The sequence below is a fragment of the Lygodium microphyllum genome, chromosome 28, assembly GCF_053477565.2.
Source record: "Lygodium microphyllum isolate KBCC chromosome 28, Lygodium_microphyllum_v1.1.10, whole genome shotgun sequence".
NCBI classification, from domain to species: Eukaryota; Viridiplantae; Streptophyta; class Polypodiopsida; order Schizaeales; family Lygodiaceae; genus Lygodium; species Lygodium microphyllum.
In genome coordinates, this window is record NC_141162.1 from 4748510 (window position 1) to 4776453 (window position 27944).

The 27944-nt window shown below is 41.6% G+C and overlaps 1 pseudogene across 1 annotated transcript; it reads left to right on the top strand.

Moving 5' to 3' along the window:
• The first annotated feature begins 17521 nt into the window (after positions 1–17521).
• LOC148011141 (uncharacterized) lies at positions 17522–27336 on the top strand (annotated as a pseudogene). The gene is made up of 5 exons (XR_015689257.1): positions 17522–17617; positions 17718–17774; positions 17861–17956; positions 18013–18737; positions 27071–27336. The product of XR_015689257.1 is annotated as an uncharacterized LOC148011141 (transcript).
• The last annotated feature ends 608 nt before the right edge of the window (positions 27337–27944 follow it).

The window sequence follows — 27944 nt, forward strand, 5'->3', positions numbered from 1 at the left end:
CATCTCCATCCTCTTCTGTCTCTGTCTCTGGCTCTACCTTTGTAGAAGCTCTGTAAGAGAAGAACAGGTTCTCTGTTTCATCTTCTACCTCTGTCTCTGGCTCTGCTATGGCCATGTAACAGGGAGAGCAGTACATCCATGCTTCTATCTCACTGTCAAAAGTGATTTCGGAAATCATTCCTGGTTCAGGCAGAAAGTATTCACCCATTGATAATGGCTTTGCATCTTTTAGGAGTTGGCTTACAATATCCACTGTTAAGGAACGTGCCACTATTTTCTTGGGAAGGATCTGTTTGACAGCATCTTCATCTGCTGATGTTCCATCTGTAGCCTCATTAGGGGAATCAGAAGATAATTCCGAGGTTGATCCATGTCCTTTTCGAGCACCATATAGCTTCAGCACCACTTTGTTGGGTCCTCTACCCAAGGTCAAGGTTCCTTTGAACTAATATGTCCTTGCTCTGGCTTCAAAAAGCCATGGTCTACCCAGTAACAGAGGGTAAGATGTACCATAAGAGTTTAGCTTCACCACCAGATAGGTTAGCCAATAATCTTTTCCGGCTACTGTAGTCTTCATATATGGAAGAATACCCAAAGGCTTGATTCTGCTCTGATCCGCCAATCTGATGAGCCATTGGGTTGCTTGCACACCTTGTAGGCCTAGATCCTTCATTGTCACATCCGTCATAATGTTCACTGATGAACCACCATCAATCAGTGCATTTGCAATAAAGCAGCCTTCTATCCACATGCCAGTCTCTGGGTTCCTCGAATCTAGGAAGGCGTTAGCCACGTCCACTTCTTTTACAGGCTCTAGAGCTTTGTTGGACTTTGTTGCTGATTGGGGAGCAATCCTTAAGCCACGTCTTCTTGTCAGTATATTTTTGAACCTTTTTCGGCAACTAGGAGACAACATCAATAATTGTCAGAATGTGAGGTTTGGTTTAAATGTATCTAGATCTCTGACCAAATCGTATTCCTTAATAGGATCCACTGGCTTCTCTAACCGGTTAGGAAATGGAGCAACACCCATTTTCATTTTCCTTGTTTCTTCCAACAGGGGCATCATGGGAACTTCTTCTACCACTTGTGGCACCTCCTCCTCTTCTATTTCCTGGACCTCTAGTCCTATCTCTGGAACTGTCTCTATGACTCTCTATGGCACTGTGGTGCTCTGTACAGAATTGTCAGGCTCTGTTCTTAACTGTTCTTCTGGTGGAAGATTGAACTTCACTGCTCTGGCAGGAGGATTATTTTCTTTCTGGATAGGTGATTCCTTCTTCTTTGCATGCGTGATGGCAGCAACTTCCAATTCCACTAAATTGGAAGTAGGCTCTTGGGCCTTGGCCAGACTATCAGTAGCACTATTTTTGACTAGGGATGGGCTTGGACAGTCTTTTGCAGTGTGGCCTTCTCCTTTGCATCGACTGCATAAGGGCTTATAATCCACTGACCTTCTAGGATTTGGACAATTTGGTGAAATGTGTCCCTTTTCTCTGCATCTATAACACTCCACTTCTGATCTCTGACCATTGCCAGACTGTCTTCCTCTGTAACTTTGGGATGGAAATCTTCTTGGACCGAAATTAGGACCAAACTCTCTAGGCTTGGGTCCAATATCCTGTGTTGTCATTTTGGATTCCAGCAAGTTGAATCTTGTGTCTTCTTCCTTCCTTCTCCTATCATGCATCTCCTTCAGAGAGCAAATATCCTTTATATGGTTCTTCCATAAACAGTAAGAACAGAAGGCTCCAGGGATGGTTGGTTTTCGTGTACATTCAGTGGCTAAATGGCTTGCTTGATGACACTTACCACACCAAGTATTTGACCGGATCACATCTCCTCCTGCTCCTGCAACGTTGGATATGCTAGCGGTATTCACTTTCAGCATCTGTAGCTGCTCTGTAATCGCATCCATCAACTCCTTTTTGATATTTGCAACTGAGTTGGATAAGTAATCCTTCAAGCTTTCTCCTCCTGAGGTACTGGCAGTAGGGTTTTGAGGAGTCTCTGTAATCACTGCATAAACAGGTTGGGTTGGTACAGAGGGGTCTCTGTTCTGGTTCCGATTCAGAGCTCTTGTTTGAACTGTTGGCTGTTGGCTCCAGTTGGTAGGGTTCCACTGTTGCTGCTGATTTGGCATTGGGGAAATTGGTTGGGACCATTGTTGTTGTGGTTGAACCATCATTTGAGGCATTGATTGTGGCCACTGTGGATTTGGTGCACTGTACTGTGATATGGAAGGCATCTGTGGGTAAGGGTAGCGAACTGTCCCTGGGACTACATTTGGTGGGTACATCATTCCTGGCATCAGAGGAGGTAGGACTCCTCTTCCTGGATTCATCGCCAATCTAGCTTCCACTTCATCGTACAGTCTTGCACCTTTTGTTGCAGCTTGCAGTGTGGCTGGTCTTTGTAGCTCCACAAACTTACAGACTTCTGGTTGTAGGCCCCTGAGAAACACTCCTTTCTGGATACCTTCATCCAAATGATGATTAGTCCATCTCTTCAGGATGGATTCCATTCGTGAGACATAAGCTTCTACTCTTTCTCCAGAGGACTAACTTAGGTTCATGAACCCCTCTCGCATCCACTCTTCAAAACCTTCACACCTAAATTTAGTGAGGAAGGCCAACTTCAGGTCGTCGCATGTGCCAAAAGTTCCTGCTGCTTGTCTCTCATACCACTAAAACGCCGCACCCTTGAAAGTGATGGGGAATATTGCTAACCAATGCTCAGGGGCTCTAGCATTGTTAGCCACACATGCTACCATGAACTCTGCTACATGAAGATCAGGGTCTTCATTGTACTCTCCCTTAAAAACTGGCAATGGGACTACATTCGCTACACTGTCATCAATATTTCCAGGACGAATCTAACTAGGAAGGGAACCTTGAGTCGCCATGGGGACTTCTGTAAAGAGTGCTTTTAGGGCGTCAAAGGAGGCTTCTGCTGCGAGCTCATTTTCAGCTTTGATTTTTGCATTTTCTCTTCTCACGTACCTCTGGACTCGTTCCAATGCTTGCCTCTTTATTGCATCATTCATCAGGGGGTTGGCTTCAGCCAATTGTTCTGGACTCAACAGGATAGTATCAGAGAGGGCTTCAGTCTCTGAGGTATTCTCTTGCCAACATCTCTTCTACTTCTTCCTTCTCAATGTCTCTGAATTTTGCTTTCATGCCACTGCACAGAGGAAGGTATTCGGTTCTGAAAGTATCAAAACTCATTCTTCTTAGGATTATTGTTGCGTCGTTATAATAATGCCAGCTTCTGAGGGTTTCAACAGTGTATGTTGTGAAAAACACTCTGTCTACCAACTTCCAATGGGTTGCTAATTGAACAAATAGAAGATTATCAGAACACCAAGCATCCCATGTATCTTGCTGTTGAGCATCCACGAACAAATTCCAACTTTTTTCCTTCTTGTCTTCGTGAACCTCTACAGACCAAGAGTCCTGAAGCTTCTTCACAATCTCCCACTTGATGATGTCTGGAAACTTCTCAATGAATGCCAAATCTTCCATGGATGGTCATTTTCTCTGTTTTTGCTCTTTAGTTTGTTCCCAAACAGTTTGCCACCAAGATGCAAGTTTCTGCTGCTTCATCAGGAAGAGGAAACTGTCCACCACATAGAGCATGCATCATGATGGTGATGTGTTTCCGCCATTATGGGATGAACTTCTTGTGGAAAGTGGCTTGGATTATGAGAAATTCCAACTCTTCACTGGAGGAAGGAACTTTACAAACATCCATTGAATTATTCTCTTCTTGGCAATGTCAATTCCTTCATTTTCAGCCTCTTCTGGTGCTTGTTGATGGCAAGTTTCCCCGGCTGCGCACCAAAAACGTGGAGCCCCAAGAGGAACACCAAGGAAAAGGGAATTCTCTTGCAAGAAAATATATATTGTAACATCAACAAGCTTGTTTATTAGGTTTTATATGATCACAATGAAGAAAAGAACACCAGGCACAACAAATCTTCATGCAGCATCATGCAGATCTCCCACGGATTTGATAGAATCAACCATATTCTTCAATATCTTCACAAAATCCATCAATAGAACAAAGAAAGCAAAAGAATACACCATCTTTGAATGGAAATACATCACATAGTATTCATCTTCAATATCTTCATAGTCTTCTCTCTCAATCTCTCATATACAATCACTCTGTTTTGATAGAATTGACTATCTCTGATACTCTCTCTCTCTCTCCATCAATAGTACATCATATCCTCACTACAATCTCTCATAATCACACAAAATAATCCTTCTTAGGTCATGGATATCCCTCCCAAGAGGTATGTCTGATATGAAGAGTCACCAGAGCCACTACAGTGCCCTTTCATAGCTCACTACTATCACTTCACTCCAGTCTTTACTTGAGTCTTCAACAGCTACTTCTTTCACTTCTTTTAACTCTTTTGCACTTGTATTCACCTCTTTCCAAGGCTAGAAAACTTTCCTAAGCTACACATACATTCTACAGAACACATACAGAAGCATACAGAATACTCACAGTACAGTACCAGAACAGCTATAGTACAGTTACAGTACAAAGACAGAACAGAGACAAAAGCTCTACAGAAGATCTACAGAAGGTTACAGAAGGTCATCAAAACCTCATAACTCATACTCAAACCATTCCAAACTCTCAAAAACTATTCAATAAGCTTTCACAAGATCTCAATCTTCATCAATCATCAATCCATGCTTCATACAAAAGACAATCATAACAAAACAGAACAAAACAGAAGGTATACAGAACCAATCAGAATCTATTAGAACATCACAGAACCTCATATCTCCACTAATAAACATCATGAACTTCCAAAACATAATCAATATCATCCAAAACACTCTCAAACCACTTTCAAACCAATCAATCATCTCATAAAATCAACCATTCAGCTCTCAAAAACAACAAAAATCAGCCAAAAAACAAGTCATTTCAACACTCAACATGAGGGTATTCTAGAGTGCTCTCATGTGCTTGTCATCCTCCTCATTGTCATTGTCCTTATCATTCTCATTCTCTACATATCCATGGACTCATTATATAGCCTCTATGAGGGATTAGATTAAGCTAATCTTCTTGATTAACATAATCCTAGATTATATATGGCATCTTTGAAAATATGGAAAACAGTGGATGGGACAAGTCCCCACCTTGGTCATCATGCAAAAAGCCAAGGGTAGTGGTAGACAAAATAGAGAAAGCGAGCTAGACTACAAGAGGTGGGTGCCCAAAGCACATTATTATAATATATTTACAAGAAGGATAGAATGAAAAGTTGATGTGGTGAAAGAGAGAAGAAATTTGCATATAGCCAGCAATCTGCACCTTCATAACTTCAAATCGGTGAAGAATCTGAAAAAAGTTTCTTCTGCAACTTTGTAGACCAGGTCGAAACCGATCAAATAGCGTGGAAACTTTCTTGAAATTCGCTTTTCCTTGGGAGTTATTAAGATTATAAAAAATGGCTTCCAAAAGCTGCTTTGACTTTAGTTCCTTATATATATATAAATACATATAAGCATGTGACATAAGGGGTCCATGCTTGTAAGCTTTTGTGTAAGATCCAAATGACACCATGATGTGGATATTGACTTGTGTACTAGGGTGAGGTATCCTCTAATGATGGTAATGAATTCCAAATCTTAGTGATGTAGGCGGAACCCACGTATAGTTGGAGGCTAGTCCTTTGAAAAATCTATTCACTCACTCAACTCCTAGGTGTAATCCATTTCCATCTTCACTAAGATAACCATCCTTTTACCCTTTACATTGACATCCCTCCTAAGAACTTGTTCCCCCCATTTGCTAGAGTTATCATAATTGAGAAGCAATGTAGCATACCTAGTGCTTGAAGAGTAAACCCAAAGTGATATGGTAAGGCTCTTGATAGGGATTTTGGCCAAATTTTGTGGTAGAAATCCAGTTTGTAAAAAACCCGGATCATTAGCCCTCCCCTTAGGCTAGAGGCATTCATGCCTCTAGCTTGCTAATGATTGTCCAATAGAGCAGGGAGGAGTGCACCCCCTCATTGGTGGCTCTTCATCAAATGACTACTCCAAAGTGTCCCTGTCTCTTTGAAAATAAGGCTTGAGTCACCATCCATTTATCCTTGTCTTGTGAACTCTCCCATCCATGTCACCTAGCTTATAGTTGCCATTTGGATATCTCCTTATGAGCACAAATGGCCCTTTCCACTTGAACACAATTTTAGCATCCTTTCTGTTATCAAAGCAGTTATCATAGCGTAGCACAAGTGATCCTTCCCTTATGTGTTTGCTAGCCAGCTTCTTATTAAATGTCTTTCTCCTCTCTTCAGCCCGCATAGAATAGTTCTCTCAACTAGCTACTAAAACATGTAAGCTAGCCAGTTCCACCTTTATAGGAAGCAAAGCCTCTTGGCCATAGATGAGGTAAAATGGAATATAGCCAAGTGAGATTCTAAATGAAGTCCTATAGGCCCAAAGAGCTACACTCAATTATTTATCCCAGTGCTTGGGATGCATGTGTACTTGCTTGGTAATTATCTTACAAATTAGCCCATTCACTCTTTCGACCAAACCATTACATTGTGGGTAGTAAGGAGTAGAATACATGCGCTTGATTTTTATCCTTTCCATTAGCTCCCCTACTAGATTGGCCCTAAAACCAGGACCCCGATCAGAGATAATTTCCAAAGCTGTGCCAAACCTGCAACAAATGATTTCAAACACAAATTTTCCCACTTCTTGGGTTGTGATCCTACTAGTTTTGCTGAAGCCTCTGCCCACCTCGTCATGTCCACACCCATTATGATGTATTCCTTGCCAGATTGAGTTTGTGGGAGTGGCCCTATTGCATCAATTCCCCGTTTCTCAAATGGGCCATATGTAGTTATGGGATTTTTTTCCTCATGCACTAGCTTCCTTGGTCCGACCTTTTGGCAATCATCACAAGTGTGGCACCAATGTTGTACATCTCGATGCAGACTGGGCCACACAAAATCAACTTGGAGAATCTTTCTACTGGTTATTTCTTGAGTAAAATTACTGCCACAAACCCCCTCATGGCAGCTCTTAATCACATCCATAATCTACTTTGCTGTTGGCACCCTTCTAATCACTGCATCCTTTCCTTTGCAATACAATGCATCATTTATCAAGCAGTATTTAGTGGCCTTAGTAGCCAGCCACCTTTTCTCACTCTTACTCATATGTGTAGGTGCCTCACCATGCTCAAGAAAATAAAGCACATCTTGTAGTTGAAACTTACCTTGAAACAAGGGAAACTTTACTGCAATGATGCCCACCATTACCTCTTTCAATTTTTCAGCTATTAGAGTATCTACGTCGCCATTTGTGCGCCTTGGCACAAAAAAGATTTGGGCTTTTTGTAGCTTCCTTGTGAGAGTTTTAGCTTCTCTCATTTTCACTACTAAGTTATCATTTTCACAAGCCTAGATTCCTTTCATTTGCTTAACAATTAACATAGAATCCCCAAAAACATTAAGTCGAGTGACACCATGTGAGAGACACCACCTCAAACCTAAAAGCAAGGCTTGATATTCTGCCTCATTATTAGAATGGACATCCTCCAAGCTGATACCTTCTCCATAAATTTTGTCACCTTTGGGACTGAACACCACTATTCCTACTACCACTCTGTCTTTAATACGCTTGTAGGCCCCATCGAAGTAGAGGGCATGGGCATTCTCCACCTGTGGTGGCTCCTCAAGAGGAGGTGTCTCTTCTTTTACCTTTCCCTTCTCTTTTTTCTTCTTTTGATAGCATTTATAGGTCAACAAATCAGCTAGGCAAGCCCGAGTAGAGTCCTCCACCTTGAAGATGTAGTCAAACTCTTGGAGTTGTATCATCCACTTAGCAATTCTGGCTGAAACATCCATGTGTTGTAAGGCATAGGGAAAATGCTCTTCTGTCATGATCACTGTGAACGGCCTAGGGAGAAGATAAGGATGAAACTTTCTTACAGCAAACATTAGAGACAAAACCATCACCTCCACTATCTTGTACCCTCATTCTAATGATGTCATTAGTCTACTAGAACAGTAAACCGGCCTCATCACGCCAGTTTTAGCATCCTTTTGTATTAGTGCTGCCCCTAGAGCATCTTCCCCAAAAATCGGGTTGATAAAAAATTCTTGATTCCAACAAGGCTGTAAAATTATAGGAAGGGTGCTGAGAGCCTTCTTCACCTCGTGAAAGCACCTTTTGCTTTCGTCACTCAACAGGAGCTCCTCAGAGTGGGTCAACTATTGTAGTGGAAATACTAATTGGGAGAGGAGATGAATGAACCACCCCCTATATCGCACCTTCTGAATGAAAGAGGTTAGTTGCTTCATAGAAGATGGTGATGGCACAACCAATAGGGCCTTAACTTTGTTTAGATCTGCTTCAATGCCCCTCTCACTTACAATATGCCCTAACAAAGTTATAGTGCTTTCGCCAATGTGACACTTCTCATGGTTTAAGTGCCCCCCCATTTGTGAAAGGTGGTTGAAAGCTTCATCCACCTTTCCTAGATGCAGAGCCTTAGAGCTATAAATACAAAAATCATCAATAAAGACCCTGATGGACTTACCAAAATATGGTTGGAAGACATAATTCATGAATCTCTAGAAGGTAGAGGGGGCATTTGTTAATCCAAATGGCATTACTTTGTAAACAAAACACCCCCAAGGCGTGATGAAGGTGGTCTTCTGTTGATTCTCCTCAGGTATTTGGATCTAGAAATAACCTGAATACCCATCACAAATAGTGCATCTCTCATGCCTGGCCACCTCATTGAGTATTTCATCCTGAAAGGGAAGAGAAATGTGATCTCTCTTTGTTGCAACATTTAGCAGCTTGTAATCCACACAAATCCTCCATTTTCCATTCTTCTTAGGTATTACCACTACATCTGAAACCCACTTTGAGTCCCCTATTGGATAGATGAAACTTGCCTTCAAAAGTTGCTACACCTCAGTGAGTAGAGTGTCTTGTTGAACTACTCCCAATAGTCGTAGTCGCTGCAACACTGGCCTTGCTCCCTCTTTTAGATTAATGTGATGTTGTACCATTGTCACACCTGCGATGTGTTCATAATTAGAAATAAAAAGTGCAGAGTGTTTTATCACCACTTCCATATGTAGGCTGCCTTCTCCTCAACTGATAGATCCTTAGCCAACATTTGTTCTAACCCCTCCTTCTTGACCTTTGGAAGCTGTTGCGGAATTTCACTACTAGAAGGCCCTTTTAATGTAATCCCCATCACTTCTAGAGAGCTTTCTTCCTCCTCATTAGAAAACTCCCCCTCTGTCATAGATGACCAATCCTTGCTGGAACTCCATTCATCAACGGTGGTCTCTAGCACAAGTTCCTCATGTCGACCCTCCTTCATGTTGTAGACAGTGCTCTTCCATTTTTTCTGCAGCCCCTTCTGTGGCCTTAGCTCTAAAGCCCATGTCTCCCAATCTTGTCTGGATTTCATTCCCATTAGCCATGGTCGCCCGAGAATGAGTGGATAGTCATCCCCCTTCACTGGCATCACATACATGTCAAGCTCCAATTGCACTCCACACACCTTTATCTTGACTTTCTTTATAACTCCCAAACAATTTACTACTACGTTGTTAGCCATTTTGGCCCCAAATTCAGTAGTTTCATTTACCTCTAATCCTAAATGATGCATCAACTTTTCCATCATGACACAAATCTCTACATCTCCATCCACATATGTCTTTGATTCTCTCTGCCCATTGATTTTGGCTTCCACTAGAGGCACAATATATTTCATATTTCTAGCTTGGATTGCATTCACATGTCTATTCTTCATGGGTCTAATGCTTACCATCTTTGACCGTTGTCGCCACACTGTTGGAGATAGATGTAGTAATTGTGGCCATGAAATTTTTGGCCCCTAATCCCTCACATCAGTAAGCAAATCATAAGCTCTAGTACCTTTACCCAGGGAAAAATCATCTAGCTCAATGCTTCGACGTGAGCCCTTCTCTTTTAACTGTTGCGTGTCTTTGCAGCCTTTGAAGACTCTACCTCCTCTTCCATATTTTCAACCTCCTCTGGTGTTGTAGGCTCCATTCTCTCAATTCTACGAGCTCTTTTCACCGGCATTGCTTCAACCTCTACTACTTTAGCCTTCCCTTTGGCATCACTCTCATCCAAACTCATCATCTTGATGTCACGATTCTCTGGCAGGCTGGACAGGCAAGGGCGGCACCTCTGCAAGTGGTCGAGGATGCTGGAGAACTTGAATCGGCGGTGGAGGCCCTGGATTTGGTGGAACAAGCCTCTCCCTAGGTGGTGTCACTTGTTGTCCGCTCCTTGGTTGGAACCCATTTTCTGGTAAACGCCGGATGAGGGCAAAAGTACATACCATGGCCAGTCTCCCCAAAAATTATAGCAAACATACTCTTTTTCTTGTCTCCTTGGACCTCAATTGCCTTCATTTGTGAGGGGAGGGGGCCTTACTCCTTGCACTAGATTCAACGAAAGGCTTTCAAGTTGATTAGTAATGTGATATAGAAGCTCTTGCTATGGCATCTCCGATTCAGGTGGGGCCTCTGCTATTTCTCTAGGCCTTGGCATGGTTGGTAAAACCTGCATGGGCTCAACTCCCCTCTTCAACTAGGATTGATACTTTAGTTTTCTATCTTTCTCCTGGCATAAGTGACTGATTCTTCATAGGATGTGGGAAACTTTCCTTTGACCTTCCCCCTTAGTAGAGGGTGGAGTCCGGCCAGAAAACAATCTTTATTAAGGCAATCAGGTACTCTCTCCCCCTCGGCTAAGGAAGTTGTCCATTTATCCCACAATTTTATAAACATGCCTTCATATGCTTGGTACTCCCCTAGTAAGGTTTTGCAAATATCTAGGAGTTGTCTCCAAATAACTTCAGGAGCCTCTGTATCTTGGTACTCATGCATGAATGCGGTCTTGAGATCCTCCCAGTTATCCCTTGTAGCCTTTGGGAGAGCTTGTTACCACACTCGAGCATCACCCTTTAGAACTAAAGAGAAGGCCCGTACTTCAGTTACTTCATCATCCCGACCTGTGACTAGGAAGGCTATTTCTAAGTCATCTAGAAAGTCTAGAGATTTCTCCCCTTTGTGCCCAAAAAAAACTTGAAAAAGCCATGATAGGAATATGTTTCTAGCTCAATACAAAATAAAGATGAACACGTCTAGGCCCAAGTCATATCTTATTAAGGGTAGAATAAATAGATTCACATATGCATTAATCTCAACAAGATGACGAGGGCTCAATAAGCCCCTTATGATATTTTGAAACTTGAGCTTTGTGCTAACTATTATATACACGGTTTGCCTAGCAAGTGGATGGATAGGTCCGTACAAATCCCTATGGTTCATGGGATACACTTAGAGTAGAATGAATATGTGTACATTAAAGGAGATATTATAATCCAAAATAGAAAATATTATGGGATTAGGAGACAATAAGATCTCTCTCAACCTCTCAGTTCCAAAATAGAAGACCAACCTTTACTGAAATGTATCTTCCTACTAATGCACACATCCACCCAAATGTTTTGAACTGATTGAAAGTTGTAGAAAGTAGGAGTAGTCATTTATGCATTAACTACAAATTTTCACAACAAATTTTCATGAAGCATGTTGTTGAAGCTTTAGCCTCTTAGATTCCACCATTCGAGAGATGCAAAGGATTTGCTCACCACTGATTAGCATAGCTTTGGTGTGACCATCATCAGCCTTGTAAAGTTCATAAGCTTTGATAGATGCCTTCTCAATTACTTTGAGTCTTCCTGCTAGTAGTAGTTGAAGCGCATCACCATATGTAGCCTCTCGTCAATACCGCACACCTTTGATGTGTAGCTTCCCCTCAAAAAACTTGTTAATCCCCGAATTTGAAAGCACCCGCATACATGCCGTTTGTCGATAAAAATTCTTCTTCTCTTAAGCTTATTTTGGAGATCATAGTGGTACTCTTGAGCAATGAATCCCTTGAATAGGGTTTGATGAAGATTCCTCCTTAGTGATTCCTTGACAAACACTCGTTGTGAAGAAGAGGACAACTCCTTAGATGTTTCTTCCTTCATAGAAATTGTAGAGCATAGCTCGAGAACTCCTCAGCGGGGGCACCAAAAATGAGGGCTGAAATGAGGAATGGGTTGCCTCTTACCCATCCAACCTCCAATCCTCACTAAGAGAACTAAAGAGGGGCACCACTTAGCCAAAGGGATAATAGGCTAGGACATCCCTTTTCTCAAAGGGAATCAAAATAACCAAGACACAACTTCATAAGAGATAATATATATACTAGACACCATATTAGAATATGAGAGAGAGAGAGAGAGAGATAAGAGGGGAGGAAGACAAGAGGAGAAGAGGTAGAGGAAGCTTGCTATTATGTATTCATAGAATGAGAAGATGAGAAGAGAGGGAGATAAGAGGAGAAGAGGTAAAGGAAGCTTACCATTATGCTACATAATAAAAGAACTCACTCATAGCTTACCTCAAAGAGATGGACTAGCATGAAGGTATTCTAGAGTGCTCTCATGTGCTTGTTATTCTCCTCCTCATTGTCATTGTCCTTCTCATTCTCATTCTCTACATCTCCATGGACTCCTTATATAGCCTCCATGAGAGATTAGATTAATCTAATATTCTTGATTAACATAATCCTAGATTATATATGGCATCTTTGAAAATATGGAGAATAGTGGATGGGACAAGTCCCCACCTTAGTCATCATGCAAGAAGCCAAGGGTGGTGGTAGATAAAATAGAGAAAGCAAGCTAGATTACAAGAGGTGGGTGCCCAAAGCACATTATTATAATATATTTACAAGAAGGATAGAATGGAAAGTTGATGTGGTGAAAGAGAGAAGAAAATTGCATGTAGCCAGCAATCTGCACCTTTGTAACTTCAAATCGGTGAAGAATCTAAAAAAAGTTTCTTCGACAACTTTGCAGACCAGGTCGAAACCGATTAGGCAGTGTGAGAATTTTCTTGAAATTCACTTTTCCTTGGGAGTTATTGAGATTATAAAAAATATCTTTTAATTGACTTGTGTACTAGGGTGAGGTGTCCTCTAATGATGGTAATGAATTCCAAATCTTAGTAATGCAGGCCAAACCCACGTGTAGTTGGAGGCTAGTCCATTGAAAAATCTATGCACTCACTGAACTCCTAGGTGTAATCCATTTCCATCTTCACTAAGATAACTATCCCTTTTACCCTTTACATTGATATCCCTCCTAAGAACTTGTTCCCTCCATTTGCTAGAGTTATCATAATCGAGAAGCAATGTAGCATACCTAGTGCTTGAAGAGTAAACCTAAAGTGATATGGTAAGGCTCTTGATAGCGGTTTTGGCCAAATTTTGTGGTAGAAATCTAGTTTGTAAAAAACCCGGATCAATGTTATCGCATTGGTATAATGCTTCATCATGTTCTTAACTTCATTAAGAACATTTGATGCACTAGACTCATAGTCGTGATCATCTGCTTACCATTCAGCTGGTCCAACCCTCTGATTAGGGATCAGCTCATGCAGATTGGTTGGTATGACATTAGAGCTTGTCATTTGGCTTCCATTATTTATTGGAACCATTTGACTAGCCATCAATCTAGCAACATTAGGACAAGCTGGCAGCATGGACACATTCTACATTATGCTTCCTCTTCCATTCGAATTGGTCATAGATATACTAGTTGCACCTTGACTTCCATTGATTAATGCCAAATTATTTCCAAGACCTAAACACAAATTTAGGTTAGTCCTGGATGTGTATGCCACTTATAAGCACAACTCTACCTCATTTTCTCATGTAATAGTAGTGTGTATATCAACAAGAGCAACACTACTCAAGTACACCTAGATATTGAAGTCTAATCCATGTAAAAAGTACTACAGTTAGGCAACAGGTGGAATAGGAATAGAGATTTTCAATTTGCAAAACATGTCTTTTAGTTTCTTGGAATATGCTCGAGCATTCTCATGGGGCTCTTGATATATCACATTCAGAACACACAGCAATATTGACCACCTCTCTTAAGGGAAAACTCTCTTCAAAAGGCCATAAAGAATAAGTCGATCATGGTTATGGTTGTAGCTTCCAAGTCATGGTACTACATTGTATCTCTTTCTTTTAGAGTCATGTTAAAAAATATCATGAGATGTCCTTCGTCCTAAATTTTGCAATTAAACATTAACTTTTGGAACTTACTAATATGGATTTTCACATCTTTACCTGCCAACCCATTAAAAAAACCTAGCGCTAGCAAATTTGTCATTCATGCAAGTATTACAATGGGTTGCATCATAATGATGACTAGATTTGCTACAAGGATCTGTATCGACGGGACTATACCCCCACTTGAAGTGAACTGACTTACTAGGAGAAGGGGAGCACTAGAGCTTCCTCCTCTTCATAATGGACTATTTATGGCACTAGGTTTGCTAAGGCCTTTCCCTTATAGGGGTATCAGGCTAATACCTCCTAACGATTTCAGCATGCCATCTAGCCCTTTAAGCTCTTTGTTGTCTTTAGATCTTGGCTTGACATCATTTATAAAAAAATAATGGCTCTATTTTGATGCTCTTTTTTTTGCATAAACTAATTGATTGCTCTATAATTAACCAATGTTCAAGAACTGTCACTTATTAGCAGCCGCCAGTAAATGCATCACCTATTGGGACCAAAAATGGGCTTGATGTTGGCTCTAGGGTTCTAGTTGGGTCTCCTATGCTCACTAAACCACTCTTATATCCTCGTAGCTCTAGAAGCGTTCGGAGGCTATATACTACTCTAAATAAATCACACATTTGTAACAATTTGTAGTCCAATGATTTTTCCCCTTACCAACTCCAACATAGGGAGTATTCAACACATATATGTGATCAATACCTCATTGCACGCACATGCAGAGCACCCCCCAATCGATTGTTGTGGCTCCTACAACTCTCTTACGTCCCAAGGATTAGCTCCAAGATGCACCGTCTCAAACATGAAACACAATCATAACATTGTTCATTCTTTTTCCAAGCTACACATTTTAGGATATATTTTTATTTTCTCGCTTAATCAATCCCGAAAATCGCACTATCCTATAACTCAAGGATCCTCACACTCTCATCCTTGGTCAAGCAACCAAGTATAATGCATCTAGGAGACTTCCTCTTTCTTAATACCCTGTATAAGAATGCAAATGCAACAAATTAGCCACAAATCAGTCAATATGTCATGTGAAAAATATTCTTTCAGTGATTTTCTTTTTAATGTATTGCTTCAGAATTTAATTGATGCTTAACTTTTCACAACCCCTTTCCCCTACTGTTTAGGTTTTGCACTCATACACCCGTTTAAGAGGATGTTTCATGTCATTTTATCCATGTAGAAAAGTGATAAACACATGCTTTTACATAATGATGTAGACTAAAGCAAATCCCCATGCCCTACATTTACCATATATCCACACACATATAACTAGCTTATAGTAATTTTTTATGCATAAAAACTAATTTTTCCTATCAAAAAACTCATTTTCATGATTTTTTATCATTTAGTTTAATATTTATTATTATTATTATTATTATTATTATTATTACATTTATGAAGCTTATGTGGATTGTAATTTAGTATTACATTCAATATAACTCCATAGGAATACCATTTGAATCATAAACCCCATCAAATTATCATTTTTTACTAAATCTCGAATTGTGGCTTTTGATTCTATTATGTGAATTATTGAAAATTACTAGTTATTCTATAATTCCATACATATTCAAATATATTCGACTATTTTCAATCATTTTTCATCATAAGAACAAAAGACTCATCATAAATTTCAATAAAAAAATCGACTTATGCTATAATCCGCATACGCACGCATTGTTTTTCAAAAATGAGAAGCCACTGGCATTCATTTACAGTTCGTTGACACCTCCTTTGTGCTTCTTGTTCCATTCTTTGTAGCTCATCATAAATCGATACCCATTCCTTCTCATCCTCTCAGCCCATATGAATAACATTTATGGCGAGAGCGAAAGAGGAGAGAGAAAGACTAAATTTCTACATTTTCATTTACTACGTCGAATATCGTGCACTTTGGAGTGATTGGGAGTGAAGAATTACATCACCTAAGTCCCAAGAGGAGGAAGCATGATTCAAACAAGTGCAAAATGGAAATTTTAATCAAATTTGAGGTTGCCAAAAAATGGCACCCCCCCTTTCATGATGTTTCATGTGGCTTAAGCTTCTTTTAATCAATATTAGCTTATAACTTGCAAAAAATCGATTCACTTCAATGCGTTGTCGTGTTGCTGCGCATCCGAGGCGTATTTACCTCCATTTTTTTTGTTGTGCATTTGTGTTAATTTCTGCGTGTGATTCATTGTTTGTGTGATGCATTTTGATAATCCGCATCCGATGTATATATTCCCTTAGTGCATGCGTATGATTTTGTTTGGATGCATGATGTGCGTGTATTAGAAAAATATGAAAAAATGATGCCAAAGGACATTATCCAGCTGATAATTTTAATGATGAACTCGAAGAAAAGTGCAGGATACCGTGGAATCAAAGGAAGCTTTATAGAAGCTGACATTTAAGCTATGAAGACAAAGGTGTAAATTCAGGAATATCATGTGTAATGGGCAAAGCTTAAGGAGTGCTGAACGGGTTCCCTTGTCGAGATGAAGACTCTTGGAATGCACTTATTGCTGGGTATGTATAGCACTTGGGACTACTGCGGTGGATATGTATGCTGAAAGTGATGCATTTAGCATCATCTTTGTTATCTTTTCATTTGGGCACATATCTAGAGCATAAGTGAACCCAGCAGTGACAACAGGATTTGCAAGTGTAGGGAAGTTCCCTTGGCTTGATGTTCGTTGGTATATTCTGGGGCAGTTTGCTGGTGGGATCCTTGGATGTGGCATAGGAACATCACTTTATGGAGTGAGTTTAAAGGATGCTTTGGTAATACCAAATGCTTGGGGATCCCTTGGCTTTCTGCACCGTTACAGAGAAAGAAAAGGGGAAAGAATAGAAAAAGATATTCTTAGATTGGTCCAAGAATATCGAGTGGTGGCGGAAAAAACGGAGGGAAGAATTCGAATGGGAAGCTCTTCCTGTCTCTCTTTTCTCTCGGTCGGTCTGAGTCTGTGTGTAGTCTGCCTGTGGACCCTGGGTCGGCTTTTCTGCCTCAGGGCTTTTCCGAGAAGGTTCTTTCTCTCCAATGCATATAATGCGACAGGCTTCACCATGCACTTGAGGTCTGATTCTTTATGATTTGTCAGTACTGTGCTTCTGGATCATCTGATCTGCGAAGACGCCATAAACAGTCTTTCGCGCAAGATTGGATACAGATTAAAACGACATCTCAAGGATCTTATTCTTCACCGGTGGCATATGCACCAACTGTTCCTCCATATGGATAGTCCTATCCAGGACAGATTGGTGCCAAACCCCAGACAGATTTTCCAGCCAAACAATCTTCACCATAAGTGCCACAATCGTTAGCAATGGAGTCGTCAGCCCCTCAAGCTTCTTATGCCACTCCGCAGCTTCCTCAGGCAGATTCTTTAGTTTCAAAAGGCAACATTGATAAGTGCGACTTAGTAGTGGATTGTTGCAACACATGTCTCTTCCACGGCCAGTGATCAATATGTTATCCGAAGGCAGACATAATATGACACCATTCCACATGGACATTTGAAGTGCTGCGACGCCTTCGACAGAGTTACAAATGATCAGTTAGTACTCGACAGGTTGCAGGCATGGTGCTGATGCAAGTGCAGAGGGAGTACAACGTGATTTGTTGCCAATTATCGAGGGCAGCATGGTAAGCACAAGAATTGCAGGGGCGATTGCCCATTCGAGTTGAATTGAAAGGTCTTAATCGGGAGGATCTTTACCGTATTTTGACTGAGCCTGAAACAAGTTTGATTAAGCAGCAGGTGCTGCTTATGAAAACTGAGGGTGTTGATCTTATCTTTACGGATGAAGCTATCAGAGAATTAGCCAATGTTGCTGCAGAGGAAATAGATGGCGTAGACACCGTGTCCCACCTGAACTCAGGGAAGAAATTGTCCCCAAAAATATATTAATGATTGGTCCTACAGGATGCGGAAAGTCGGAGATTGCTAGACGACTTGCAAAGCTTGCTGATGCTCCCTTTGTTAAGGTCGAGGCAACAAAATTTACAGAGGTGGGGTTTCATGGTCGAGATGTTGATCAGATCATCCGTGATCTGGCTGACAATGCAATTCAACTGCAGCGCCAAAAAGTGCGATCTCAGCTCAGCAAAGAAGTCGAGGAAGCTGTGGCAGAACAAATATTATTCAAGTTGACTGGATTGAATGGATCAAAAGAGCATGGAAATCTAACCCTAGAGGAACAAGAGGCTTATCATGGCTATCGTCAGCTGTATAACAGTGGTGGGTTGGACACGAAATTAGTAACCATAGAGTTACCTGAGGGAAGGATGTGTGTGCCATTCGATTTGACAGGTGGAGGTGGAATTGGAGTGTGTGATTTTGTTTACAAGATAGAGAAGGTAACAAAGAGCCAAAAGGTAGAGATGCCAGTGAAAGATGCAAAGCAGAAGTTGGCTGAACTTGAGATGGAAAAACATTTGAACACTGACCAACATACCAAAGATGCCATTCAGCTTGCAGAGTCAGATGGAATTGTTTTTATTGATGAGATTGATAAAATAGTTAGCAGTCATGAGATGAGGCAGGTGCAGAATTCATCCGCATCATAGCTACGTCGTGATCAATTCCAGATACCTCCCTCGGAGCATACCCTTTCCCGTGATCCTGCAGAATACAGATCTTCCCCACAGCTGGCCTCAACGCAGGGAACTCTGCAGATTGGTCAGCGTGACACATTGTATCTCTCAGTTTCTGAAAACTGTCACATTGCTACTTTCACTACGAAAGACAATAGATCAGAGATGAATAGATCAGGGTTTCAGGCTGATGCTTGAGATGGAGAAGTCATATGTCCCAAACCTAGAAAGCTGGCCCTTTCTTTCTGTTCAGCAGAACTCATCAAGCCTATGAGCCAATGGCAGAGCTGTCCTCGAACATCTGAATGTGAAGCTGATTATGAGATACTACAGATTTTTCTGAACATGGACCTCTTGTAATTTACTTGACAAGCAATATAGTGATCTTTGGCATCAAATATTGAGATCTTCTTGTTAGCCTCTTTCCTTGCTGTATCTTGAACCCCGTGTTCTGCAGCCCTTGCGTGAACTCTACGACATTTCTGGTGAACCCGACGTGAAAGTGCTGCGTCATCAGCAAGATGGGAGACTCGCAAGAAGAGATGACAGATGATAATGTCATGAAGAACCTATTTCAGTCATTTACCATGTATATGCAGCAGCAAGCTCATGCAAAACGAGACAGTGATGCTATGGATGCTTTGAAAGCTGTCCAACAGGAGATGAAGCAGTTTAATGGCCAGCAAGTGTCAACTTACCTGCATTTATATGAAGAAAAGATTAAGTTTTTTGGGGTTTCTCAAGATGTTTGGAGCCGCTACTTCTTGCGGATCGTGGTGCGCGCTCTTGAAGGTCGAATTGCAAAAATTCAAGAGGCACATGCAGGTTGGGCTGAATTTAAAAAGGCATTAAAAGATGAATATTTCCTGGAGGATACAGGTCTTATGAATCGCAGGAATTTTTTAGCATGGGTTTCTATGCCTAATAAGGGACTTTCTATTACTGCTCTTCTGCGAGAGTTTGAAAGCCGTTATGATCAGTTGGATGGGACTGAACAGCAAGCTTTGGAGATGCAGAAAGTGGAGTTATTTTTGCAAGCTGCAGATGCTGATTTACAAGAAAAATTGGATGATCTTTTGGAAGATCAAGCTATTGATTCAGGTTTAAAGACTGAGTGGAGACATGTCATTGATGCTGTGAATGCTCTTGTCAAGAAGCAGCGCAGGAGAGTCAGATTGCATCAAAATACAGGATCAGTTCCTGAGAAATCTTTGGAGACTTCTTCTTCTACCCCTGCTGCAACTTCTTTGCCTAAGCCTACTCCTCCTGTTATGAATCCACCAGTTCCTCCTGCTCCAGTGCCCTTATCTGTAGATGATGTTATTAAAGGCTTGGCGGATTTGACAATTGAAGCAGTCAAAGCTGAAGTTGGTAAGTTAAAGGAGCAACTTATGTCAGTACCTGCTGTAGCACCTGCTCCAGTGACTGCTTTTCCAGCTGGTCAAAGAAAAGGGCGACGATGTATTTGGTGTGATAGTACAGAGCATCAACATTGCAGAGATTGTGATGCTTTTCAGGAAGCACGTAAGAAGAATGTAGTGTTCTGGGGACAAGATGGGAAGATATGGCTGACAGAGACTGGCGCTCCTCTTGACACGAACTTTGGTAAGGGAGGTATGAAGAAGCTTGTTGATGATATGGCTACGCGATCAGCTTATGTGAGTGTTAGAGGAGATGCTTCAGCTTTTGGAGTCCAGCTTGAGCAGAAATCTGATGGAGACTCTGCTTTATGGTCTTCTGCCTTGGAGATAGCGAGAAGAGGGAAAGTTCAAACTTCTACTATGACTTGTGTGGGCTCTAGCATCCGAGGAGAAACAGGATGGGATTCTCCTGTTGACAGGTATTCTATTTTTGCTTATATGGCTAAAACGCAGGGTTTAGATGCCATGGTTGAGGAAAAGAGAAGAAGAGATGAGGAGGGTCCTAGCTCCTCCAAAAAGACTAGAGGGGGTGACTTTGTTTCACCACCTGTTACAGCTCCACCTATGCCAAATTCTCCAGCTCAAACAGGTTCTGATCAACCAATGGGAGACAAGCAAAAAGAAAAGAGGCAACCAAGAAAAGAGCCAGGATTCAAGCTCTTGTCAGACCTTGATATGCAAACGGATATGAGTAAGATTTTTCATGAAAGAATATTGAATAGTGAAGTCACTTTTACTGTTGGAGAGGCTCTTGGGATTGCTAGAAGAGAAATACAGGATCAAATGCAGGATCTTTTGCGGAGGAAACGACATGCGATGGAAGGACCTGCTTTACAGGGATTGTGGCATGGAGCTCTTGGGGAAGAGCATGATGATGCAGTGATGGTTGAGAATGCTTCTGTTAATCCGCAATTGGAGAAAATAGTGCAGCCTATGCAGTATGAAGATGATGAGACCCCTATTCTCATTCCTCGCAGCCATTTTTCACGAAGTCATTGGGCTAGAGCAACCACTGAGACAGTGGTAAGGATTGGAGAAAAACAAATTCCCTTGATTGCTTTAGTTGATCATGGTTCTGAGATTAATCTTATTGCTCGAGGTGTTTATGAGAGTGGCAAGTGGCCTATGGATGCAGAGCATGGCTGGCGCATGAGAGCCGCCAATAATACTTCTGGTGATATGTATGCTGCTTGTCCGAGTATCAGAATTTCTATTGGTAATGTTGAAGAGGATTATCATTGCTTTGTTCAGGATTCATGCTCTTATCCGATTATTCTTGGACAGCCTTTCATTACAAAAGCAAGAATGGAAACAAATGTGATGGATGATGGGTCAGCTTATGCGCGGATACGCAGTAAAGATGGTATGCGAGCTGTTCAGTTTATGACTGTTGGGGTAAATCATCCGAGAAACAGGGACTCCTTGCGTGAGGCACCACTACCTGCGAAGGAGTTGGATTTTCATTAGGTACCGCTGTCTTGTGAGACGCCAGTGGTACGGAGCGGAGAAAAGAGGAGATCTCGCCTCCTGGCAGCCAGTCTTTCTCCAATAACTTTGTTGGGTTTACTTCAGATAGTTCAGTAAGTTATCAGAAATTTTCAGATTTGCCTAGAGCTGCCAGGCAGTACATTGGTCGTAAGGAGAAAGAGTTGAAGAATGCAGGTATCTTGCAAGCAGAAGAGCATGTGGATGGATTGTATGAAGGGATGTCTTATGCAGATACATTGTTTGAGATAAGAGCAATGCTGAAAACTGATGTATGCAAGGGTTCAAAGATCATACCTGTGCAAACCTTGGATATGTTTCAGGAAATTTCTGGTTTTATGCTGCAAACAGAGTTAGAGGCTGAGAAAACTCAGCAAACTGAATTTATGGCTGATCTTGATCAGCTAATAGAATTGCAGAGGGCTGAATTCATTCAGCCAACAGAGTTGAATGCAGAAAAATTTCTGCATACAGAATTTCAGGATGCATCTATGCAGTCCATAGAGCCGAGGGCTGAATTCATTCAGCCAACAGAGTTGAATGCAGAAAAATTTTTGCATACAGAGTTTCAGACTGCACCCATGCAGTCCATAGAGCTAAAGGCTGAAATTTTTCAGCCAACAGAGTTGAAAGATACTGAAAATTTGCAAAAATTGCAGCAAAGGAAAGAGTGCTTGAATGATGCCAAGGTTGACACAAAATATAAAACAGTTGATAAGAAGGTTAAGCCAGTTGCAGGCCCGCTTCCTTCTGATAGTGATGAACAGATTGAAAAAGCTATGAAGCAGCCTATGTTGAGGGATCCTGCAAATATTGGACATAAGTTTACAGCTGAAACTCTTGCAGAATTGAAGATTGGAAATGATGATTTTTTGCTTCCAGTGGAAAAAGAATGTTTTAGAGAGATGCTTGGACGTCATGGTAAGGCATTTGCTTTCTTTCCACATGAAATTGGCTGCATTAGTCCCGAATTGGTTGCACCTATGGTCATCTTCACTGTTCCTCATGTACCATGGAATATACGTCCTATACCTGTGCCTAAAGCACACTTGCCAAAGCTGATAGAGTTGCTGAATGAGAAGATTAAAATGGGGATTTTGGAACCCTCTTCTGCACCTTATTCTAACAGGTGGTTTACTGTACCAAAGAAGAATGGTACTTTGAGATTTATTCAGGATATGCAGCCCGTGAACAAAGTGACAATCAGGAATGTGGGTACAGGTCCAGTTGTGGATGAATTTGCTGAGGCTTTTGCAGGACGAGCCATCTATTCTCTAGGAGACTTGTATTCAGGTTATGATCAGTTTCAGCTTGCCTTGGAAAGCAGGGATATTACTACTATGCGGACACCTATTGGTCTTGTGAGGATGTGTACCTTGCCTCAAGGTGCTACAAACTCAGTTGCTCATATGATGAATGCTATGCATAGAGTTCTTCGAGACTATATTCCGCAGTTTACCATGCCTTTTCTAGATGATGTGCCTATTAAGGGTTGTGCAGAAGAAGAAAAGAATGAAAGTCTTGATTTGCGTGGATGTAGACAGTTTGTGGCTGATCACTTGATTGCTTGTGAGCAAATTTTGACACGATTAGAGGAGGTAAATTTGACACTTTCAGGGCTAAAATCTGTCTTTGGTGTTAATGAAGTCATCATAGTTGGGCATATGGTTGGATACTATGGCAGAAAGCCTTCTCCTGCAAAGGTGGATGCCATAAACAGGATTGCAGAGTATTGCTCGACTACTTCAGAGGTGCGGAGATTTGTGGGAGCTTGTGTATTTTACATGATTTGGATTCCTCATTTTGCTCATATTGCAGATGTTCTCTATCAGCTGCTTCGAAAGGGGCAGAAATTTCATTGGGATGAGAAGCATTCAAAAGCCATGCGTAAGCTCAAGAAGCTGTTGCAATCAGCTCCTACTCTACGCAAGGCGGATTATCAATGTGGACGGCCGATCATGTTGACAGTTGATACTAGCCCTATTGGCATAGGTCGGGCTGTGGGACAGGATGATGCTGATGGAAATAGGTATGCAATCCGCTTTGGAGCTAAAGTTCTTAATGAGCGACAAAGGAGATATCCGCAGATTAAAAGAGAGTTGTGGGGAGTAGTCACTGCACTGAAGTGTGACAAAGGGTATTTTATTGGAGCTTCAGTTATTGTGGAAACAGATTGTTTGCCTTTGCTTGGCATGATTACTAGTTGCTCGACTCCAGATATAGCGATGCTTCGGTGGATTGCCTATATCAAATCATTGAATCCAGAATTTCGACACATAGCAGGGAAAGATAATCCAGTTGCTGACATGCTTTCTAGAGCGAGATATGAGGATGAGGAGTCAATGCTTGCAGAAGAAGATGAGACAGAGTTTGCTGCTTCTGTCCTTATTCATGATTGTCATGTATCTACTGTTGAAGCTTTTATTGAAGAACTTTATGTTGATGAGTGGCTGCAAATTGGACAGTATCTAAGTTCATTGACTCGAAGAGCTGATTGGACAGATGATGAATTTAAGAAAATCAGAAGGAAGGCTTATGGGTATTTCTTGAAAGATGGTTTTCTTTGGAAGCATCCAAGAAAGAGAGGAGGCTTGCCCTTGAGAGTAGTTTGTGATGTAGCGATGCAGATACAGATTATGTGAGAGTTTCATGAGAGCTCATGGGCTGGACATAGAGGTGTGTGGGCTACCTATGAGAAAATCAAAGAAAGATACTGGTGGAAAGGGATGTATAAAGATGTTTCTAATTTTGTGGAGACTTGCAGGGACTGCCAGCTTTACTCTTTAGTGCGACATCGTGATGAGTTGCATCCGACTTATCCACTATGTATGCATTACAAGTGGGTGGTAGACTTGGTTACTTTGCCAGTGGGACTTTGGCAGATGAGATATCTTGTCTTGGCTAGGGAGGATCTTACAAACTATGTTGAAGGTAGACCGTTGCGAACGAAGACCACCACTACAGTATGTAAATTCTTGTTGGAAGAAATATTTTGCAGGTATGGATGTATAGGCAAGATTACAGCTGATCGTGGAGAACTAGATGCTGATGAAGCTAGAGAATTCTTCTCACGGCTTGGGATTAAATTGGCTCTTACTACTGCCTATAATCCAGAGGGAAATGGCAAAAGTGAAAGAGGACATCCGCCAATAGTTAAAGCATTGGCAAAAGCTTGTAGAGGTCGGATTGGAGATTGGCCGAGATTACTACCTTTTGCATTGTGGGCTGATCGCTCTACACATAGTGTGACTACTGGATACATGCCTGTGGAGTTGATGTATGGGCAAAAACCTGTCATGCCTACTGAAATTTGTGCTCTCACTTGGAGTGTTCTTCCGTGGCATGAGAATTTATCAAGGGAAGAGCTGTTAGCCCTTCGGATTCGTCAACTAGAGAGAAGGACAGAAGATGTGCAGCTAGCCGTTGACCGTTTGAAGGCAGCCCGTCTCAGAAATAAGGACAGGTTTGATTTAAGGCATCGCTTGAGGCCTAGAGCCATAAAAGAAGGAGATTGGGTTCTAGTCTATGACAGTAGTCTAGAAAATCAGCATAGTAGCATGAGAAAAATGGTTCAAAGATGGTTTGGACCGTATGAAGTGAAAAAGGTTTTTGACAATGGTACCTATGAGCTGGCTGAGTTAGATGGAACAAAATTGAGGGTGCCTATTGCTGGAAAACGAGTCAAGATTTTCAAGAGAAGAGAAGATGAAGAATATGCACTTGAAGCATTGACAGAAGAAGAGCAGATAGGAGAAAGACAAGCAGAAGAGACAGAAGACATAGATGATGAAGCCGATGGAGAAACAGGTCTACTAGAATCAGAAGATGGACTTGACCTGTTTGTGGACTTGAATGATCCTGGATAGTAGGCACATCCGGAGGATGCGCAGGTTTAGAGGGGGTGGATGTCGTGTTGCTGCGCATCCGAGGCGTATTTACCTCCATTTTTTTTGTTGTGCATTTGTGTTAATTTCTGCGTGTGATTCATTGTTTGTGTGATGCATTTTGATAATCCGCATCCGATGTATATATTCCCTTAGTGCATGCGTATGATTTTGTTTGGATGCATGATGTGCGTGTATTAGAAAAATATGAAAAACTGATGCCAAAGGACATTATCCAGCTGATAATTTTAATGATGAACTCGAAGAAAAGTGTAGGATACCGTGGAATCAAAGGAAGCTTTATAGAAGCTGACATTTAAGCTATGAAGACAAAGGTGTAAATTCAGGAATATCATGTGTAATGGGCAAAGCTTAAGGAGTGCTGAACGGGTTCCCTTGTTGAGATGAAGACTCTTGGAATGCACTTATTGCTGGGTATGTACAGCACTTGGGACTGCTGCGGTGGATATGTATGCTGAAAGTGATGCATTTAGCATCATCTTTGTTATCTTTTCATTTGGGCACATATCTAGAGCATAAGTGAACCCAGCAGTGACAACAGGATTTGCAAGTGTAGGGAAGTTCCCTTGGCTTGATGTTCGTTGGTATATTCTGGGGCAGTTTGCTGGTGGGATCCTTGGATGTGGCATAGGAACATCACTTTATGGAGTGAGTTTAAAGGATGCTTTGGTAATACCAAATGCTTGGGGATCCCTTGGCTTTTTGCACCGTTACAGAGAAAGAAAAGGGGAAAGAATAGAAAAAGATATTCTTAGATTGGTCCAAGAATATCGAGTGGTGGCGGAAAAAACGGAGGGAAGAATTCGAATGGGGAGCTCTTCCTGTCTCTCTTTTCTCTCGGTCGGTCTGAGTCTGTGTGTAGTCTGCCTGTGGACCCTGGGTCGGCTTTTCTGCCTCAGGGCTTTTCCGAGAAGGTTCTTTCTCTCCAGTGCATATAATGCGACAGGCTTCACCATGCACTTGAGGTCTGATTCTTTATGATTTGTCAGTACTGTGCTTCTGGATCATCTGATCTGCGAAGACGCCATAAACAGTCTTTCGCGCAAGATTGGATACAGATTAAAACGACATCTCAAGGATCTTATTCTTCACCGGTGGCATATGCACCAACTGTTCCTCCATATGGATAGTCCTATCCAGGACAGATTGGTGCCAAACCCCAGACAGATTTTCCAGCCGAACAATCTTCACCATAAGTGCCACAATCGTTAGCAATGGAGTCGTCAGCCCCTCAAGCTTCTTATGCCACTCCGCAGCTTCCTCAGGCAGATTCTTTAGTTTCAAAAGGCAACATTGATAAGTGCGACTTAGTAGTGGATTGCTGCAACACATGTCTCTTCCACGGCCAGTGATCAATATGTTATCCGAAGGCAGACATAATATGACACCATTCCACATGGACATTTGAAGTGCTGCAACGCCTTCGACAAAGTTACAAATGATCAGTTAGTACTCGACAGGTTGCAGGCATGGTGCTGATGCAAGTGCAGAGGGAGTACAACGTGATTTGTTGCCAATTATCGAGGGCAGCATGGTAAGCACAAGAATTGCAGGGGCGATTGCCCATTCGAGTTGAATTGAAAGGTCTTAATCGGGAGGATCTTTACCGTATTTTGACTGAGCCTGAAACAAGTTTGATTAAGCAGCAGGTGCTGCTTATGAAAACTGAGGGTGTTGATCTTATCTTTACGGATGAAGCTATCAGAGAATTAGCCAATGTTGCTGCAGAGGAAATAGATGGCGTAGACACCGTGTCCCACCTGAACTCAGGGAAGAAATTGTCCCCAAAAATATATTAATGATTGGTCCTACAGGATGCGGAAAGTCGGAGATTGCTAGACGACTTGCAAAGCTTGCTGATGCTCCCTTTGTTAAGGTCGAGGCAACAAAATTTACAGAGGTGGGGTTTCATGGTCGAGATGTTGATCAGATCATCCGTGATCTGGCTGACAATGCAATTCAACTGCAGCGCCAAAAAGTGCGATCTCAGCTCAGCAAAGAAGTCGAGGAAGCTGTGGCAGAACAAATATTATTCAAGTTGACTGGATTGAATGGATCAAAAGAGCGTGGAAATCTAACCCTAGAGGAACAAGAGGCTTATCATGGCTATCGTCAGCTGTATAACAGTGGTGGGTTGGACACGAAATTAGTAACCATAGAGTTACCTGAGGGAAGGATGTGTGTGCCATTCGATTTGACAGGTGGAGGTGGAATTGGAGTGTGTGATTTTGTTTACAAGATAGAGAAGGTAACAAAGAGCCAAAAGGTAGAGATGCCAGTGAAAGATGCAAAGCAGAAGTTGGCTGAACTTGAGATGGAAAAACATCTGAATACTGACCAA